Raw genomic sequence first — 6,115 nt, 5'->3', positions numbered from 1 at the left:
AACTGAATAAAGAATTCATATCCTTTGATGGAAAGGTAATGTTAAGTTAAAATGGGCTCTCATATAGATAGCTATTTAGGAGATCAATAAAACAATGATCCAATGTAAGTAAAAAGCCAGCAAAAACCAATATTCATATTATAATTTTCATTGATGCTTAATTTACCTCAAAATTATTTTTCTGTTAAGGTCAATATATCCTTTCATTCTGGACAATTAGAAATGATTATCTTAAAATATTAATGTAATGAATAATATAATATATAAGGCTTTTGCCTTATATTATATATATTATATATATATTTCACCTTATATTATGTATTATACATATTATATATAATATAATGAATCACTGAATATCTGACAATATCTAATAATGATTACTATTATAAGAGAGTATTTATCTACACAACACTATAATATTTTTCTCCTTCACCTAACCAGAAAGAGATTTACTTCCCCATCAGAATTTCCATCAGCGTCTTCCAGGTTGTCCTCTCACCAAACACATTATTCACTATTGCTGATTACGCATATTTGCAAACATTTAATTTTAGAATATAGTAGATAATGAACATCTTCTTTATTCATCAAGAAATATTGCTGAGTTCTTAATCCCTGAAGGCTTGTCCCAACTGGAGGTAGAGGGGTGAATATGAAATAATCAATAAAGACAAGCAGTGTTCAGAGAAATAGGCTTACTAAACTTACTCTGCCTAAAAATCGAGGAAATCCCCCTTAGTGGTAAGCCCTTGCTGTGACTCATACTTAGTCAGAGCCACCAGAGAGCAGCCAGCAAAGGCCCTGCTGTGGTTGCTCTAGTCTACTGCCTTGAGAAGTCTATGAATAGCTCAGTGATATGCTTAATAAAAAGTGTGGACAATGAGGCTTATCTGTCTGCACCACCAAATAAATAATTACAAATTTCTCCTGTGAGTGGTGCAGAACTCACATATTACCCCAGGACAGGGAAACCAATTACAATGAGAAACTACAATCTGGGGTGCCCCACCAAGCTGGAGCTTGGGTGTTCCTCTAGACAAGAGTCCTCAGCTTTCCCATATTCTTTTTGAGAACTTCTGATGCGAAGGACAAGCAGAGAAATGGAGGAGGACCTTGTGGGAATATTGAACTTAGATTCACATATTTGCCTTTGTTTCTTTTCTTTTTCAGATGAGAGATACTGCAATATGTTTGCAGGATTCGTGGGAATTATCCAGAGATCGTGCTGAAGAAAGGGAAAACTGCAGAGCAAATCTCTGACAAGGTAAGAAAGGACAAGGGGCCCCAAAGCACAGGTGAAAGGTGAGGATGCAGAGGAGGGAGGGGCCTCTTCCCCAGAGCAAGGGAGGGCAGTGGCAGGGCAGGTGCTGGTACGATCCCCAACGTGGTAATGAGAGGGAGACAGAGCTCCCTTCCAATAGCTTCTATGTTCTTTTTCATTGAAGTAGAAGACAGCTCCATCTTCTGCAAGATAAGGAAGGTAAAGAGAGGTTCCAGAAGAGAGGAGAAGGTATGAAATAATCATTCAAGATAGTGTTTCTCAAATAATCCAAGGTAATAGACCATTTATTTTTATTTCCAATCCACCATGAACAAATACTTTTATAAAATAAAAATGAAATACTGGATTATTAAATTTTTAAAAAGTCAGACAAAACTGAAACAAGACTTGTCTAACATTAGATTCAGGAGCATTAAACTTATTCTTTGAAATTGCTCTAAAAGTTTGCAAATTCACTTTTCATGGACCCCTAATAAATGGCTTATAAAAGAGCACCAGTTTCTGGAAAATACTTTAAGAAGCACGGATCTGGAAAAGAGAGGCTTCAAAGCTTACTAGGAATGCATTGTAAAACTTCCTGCCGGTGGTACCCAAGTATTTAAGCTAGCTATCCTGAATTATGTTATTTTTCTGTGCAAAATTCAGCTGTTTAGGGTACAGACAAGAAAAAGCTGGATGACTGGATTCCATAGGACTTGGACTACCGCTGGCAGAGAACATCAGAGCTCAAAGATGGCAGCGCTTTTGCAAAGGCCAAATAGACCATGGGATATAAACTGAGCAAAGAGTAGAATGAGGTGTGAGGAGGAATGATGGTTAGTAAGAAAATTATGGGGTTAGTGGACTAGCAGCTTCAATATTGAGGAATCCTATCAGTGGAACTGGATGATACAGGGGTGTTGGGATGGAAAGCGAGATGTCTGAAATCACACTTTCAGAGTTTCTAGGAAAAGCAGTGGCTGAGAGGTCATTTCAGCAAGTAGCAGAAGAGAATTGGGATAAAATACCTTTGGAGGGACTCATTGACAGTAAGAATAGAATGGAGAAAGGGATTTTGAGTAAAAAACTAAAGACTTTAATGAAAGAAGGAAAATTCAGAAAAAGGGAGGCGATTTAATAGTTAAATATCATGAATATCAAAAGAATAGCGAAGTTTGGCAAGATAGAGTAGAAGAAATTACAAAAATTACAAGAACCAGCAATGTGAAGAAAAAAAAAAAAAAGAAAGAAAGAAAGCAATTCCACTTTCTGGTCACAGGTACCTGGAGAGTGAAACCAAAACAAAACAGAACAAGTCTTCATTCTGCAGACACAGCTCAGTCCTCAGAACCTTTTAAATAACAGAGTAAGAATTCCAGAGGGTACCATGGAAGTGTTTATATGTGCTTAGTTCCACAATCATGGCCAGCTAGATCCAAACACCCCGCCCTCTTTTTTTGCAATAGAATCAGCGATAAAGCAAAATATACTGCTGATATATATCTTTAAAAAATCAATGTCATGATATATGAGACTATTCTATAATGAAACACGTCAATAAAATGTTTGGATGCTAATAGACTAACAATATTTTATAAAGTTGAATTTCAATAACAAAGTAACTGAAAAAGATTAATCAAATAAATTATGGTCAAAGGTTGACATAGGAATTTCATATGCACTCAAATTCGTGTCTCAGCTAAATAAAGTATGCTTATTCTGACAAAATGGTAAGAGGAACCTTACCTGTATTAAGTTTTTCTGTTTATTATTTTACAAATTTTTTTTGTTAACAATAAAACATGATAAATATGACATCCTTTGTTTTATTATTTTAATCATTTCTCCATGAAACTATAAAAATAGAATATATATATGTGTGTGTGTATATATATATATATAACTGGAGCTTTATAAATGTACCTATAAAGCTTAACAATGATGAATCTCAAGTCCAATATAAAAAGTTAAAACAACTTTTCAAATATATGTTGGAAAGGAGTAGTTTCCTGATTTGAAAAGTAGTATAATAAAAGCATCAAACCTGTAAGATACACAGAGATTGAAATGAGACAATTATTGTTATGTATTGAATATTTGCATTCCCAAATCCCTCAAATTCATATTCATATATCTCCAATGTGATATTTTCGGAGGGATGGGCCTTTGGGAGGTAATTAGGTCTAGACGAGGTCCTGAGAGTGGGGTCGCCAATGATGGGACTAGTATTCTTTTAAGAAGACAAAAACAGTTCTGGCCAAAAGAGCTTTGACCCTCTGGCCAAAAAGAGCCCAGAGCTCTCCTGCTCTCTCTTCCATGTGATGAAAATGCAAAAAAAAAAAAAAAAAAAAAAAGAACAAAAAAAAGCCATCTAAGGTCAGGAAGAAGTCCCTTGACAGCAAGTGAATCTCCCAGCACCTTGATCTTGGACTTTCCAGACTCCAGAAGTATAAGAACTAAATGTCTGTTGTTTAAGCCACTCAATCTATGGAATTTTGTTATGGCACCCCAAGCAGATTAAGACAACCATGTAAAGAATGTAATGGCATGACTAGCATCCATTGGCCTATAAAATGTTACCATTGCATAAAAATTCAAAACTTTACAAAATATAGCATAAACCAAATTATTTGTACTATATAGTAATAGCAGAGAGTTATTGTACACTGGACATTAGAATAATAATAAAGTAAAAATATTAATAGCATTTGTAGTTACATAGCAGTGACCAAATGCCAAGCACCATTCAGATCACTTTACATATATAAAAGTGTTTAGTCTCATGATAGTGCTACGAAATGGTATGATTATCCTCACTTCATGCAAGAGGAAATTTAGGAACAAAGTTTCTAAATGTTTTACATGTATTAAGCCTTTAACTTTGCTAGCAATAATAAGATATGGGGAGTATTACTGTCCTCATTTTATAGATGAGAAAAGTAAGGAAGTGTTAGCTTACTTATCTATCCATGTTTTTCAACAAATAGATGATGGGAGTTGGAATCTGAGCTTACACCATCAGGCTCAGACCTATGTACCTAGTTATTACATGATATTATCAAAGGGATGATGGTCTGTTCAGGTATCTTACAAACAAATAAGAGGACATTAATACTTCTGAAAAATGAATTTGAATATATAATTCAGAAGTGCACACATATCTTCTCTTCTTTGAAATGCTCATCATGCCTATGGTTGATTGCCTGGATAGCTTTTTGTGCAGAAGCCTAACTCACTAAATACAGAAAAAAAAAAATACATTACAGTAAAAATTTGGGTAAAAATAGTAACCTCCAAGATGGGCAAAAGTACTAAAGGGAGTGTTAAAATCTCAGATTGCTCATCAAACTGAATGGAAATTTTAATTTATTAGACATACATACCATGTATAAGATTTTTATTCTTTTAAAATTACTGTTTCTTGTACAAACTCATTTCAATCACTTGAAAATGACTGTGTAGATCACGCTGGACATCACTGGTTAAAAATGACTGAAATGGCGAAGTCAAAATCTACCTTTCCTACCTTTTTACCCACACCATTGATCTTCCAATATGCTGGCATAATAAATGATTAATACACCATGAAAGCATCAAATAGTTTACACAGAGTAAAAGACAAAATTTAAATGTTATCTCTTTTAATATCAATCCTTTGAATTTTTATTTTGTAATTACTAAGGTGGATATTCACTATATTCTTACATTACTTTCAAATTATCTCTTATTGATGGGAAGACTATCAAACTTTTGTCATCAAAATAAAAATATTTTAAAATATGATTTCTCTGCTCCTGTCATTTTGACAGACAGCCACATCTTCTGGTGCATGTCCCTGAGATGTGAAGGTGACGGCTGGAGTAAATGGATTTGGCCATATAGAGTGTCTGGTCACCAGGGCTATTTGAACTCTAGCAAAGTAGATACTGTCACCATTGATGACCCAACCCACGGCAAAGTCCACAGCACAGGCGAACTTGTCATCAATGGAAAGTCCATCTCCATCTTCAAGGAGGGAGATCCTGCCAACATCAAATGGGGTGATACTGGTGCTGAGTATTTTGTGGAGTCCACTGAAGTCTTCACCACCATGGAGAAGGTTGGGGTTCACTTGAAGGGTGGGGCCAAAAGGGTCAACATCTCAGCCCTTTCTGTTGATGCACCCATGTCTGTGATGGGTGTGAGCCATGAGATGTATGACAACTCCCTCAAGATCATCAGCAATGCCTCCTGCACCACCAACTGCTTGGCCCCTTGGGCCAAGGTCATCCATGACAAATCTGGTATCACAGAGGGATTCATGAACACAGTCCATACCATCACTGTCACCCAGAAGACCATGGACAATTCTTCCAGGAAGCTATGGTGTGATGGCTGAGAGGCTGCCCAGAACATCATCCCTGCTTCTATTGGCACCACCAAGGCTGTAGTAGGCAAGGTCATCCCTCAGCTGAATGGGAAGCTCACTGGCATGAACTTCTGTGTCCTCACCCCCAATTTTAATTTATTAGAAACACAAACCATTTATATATTTTATTCTTTTAAAATTATTGTTTTATTGTCCAAACACTACAGGTCAGTCGTGGATCTAACCTGCTACCTGGAGAAACTTACCAAATACAATGACATTTAGAAGGTGATGAAGCAGGCACCAGAGGGCTTCTTCAAGGGCATCTCAGGCTACACTGAATACAAAGTTGTCTCCTGAACCTTAACAGTAACACTCACTCTTCCACTTTCAATGCTGAGGCTGGCATTGCTCTCATTGACTATCTTGTCAAGATTGTTTCCTAATATGATGATGAACTTGGCTACAGCAACCAGGTTCCTTGTAAATAGGGGTGCTAGTAG

At 36.2% G+C, this 6,115-nt stretch overlaps 1 pseudogene; it reads left to right on the top strand.

Annotated features, from left to right (window-relative positions):
• The first annotated feature begins 2,201 nt into the window (after positions 1–2,201).
• On the top strand, positions 2,202–5,897 carry LOC123942131 (annotated as a pseudogene).
• The last annotated feature ends 218 nt before the right edge of the window (positions 5,898–6,115 follow it).

The sequence above is a fragment of the Meles meles genome, chromosome 5 (genome assembly GCF_922984935.1).
Source record: "Meles meles chromosome 5, mMelMel3.1 paternal haplotype, whole genome shotgun sequence".
NCBI classification, from domain to species: Eukaryota; Metazoa; Chordata; class Mammalia; order Carnivora; family Mustelidae; genus Meles; species Meles meles.
The sequence above is the reverse complement of the archived record's forward strand: the minus strand, read 5'-3'. Positions and strand labels throughout refer to the sequence as shown.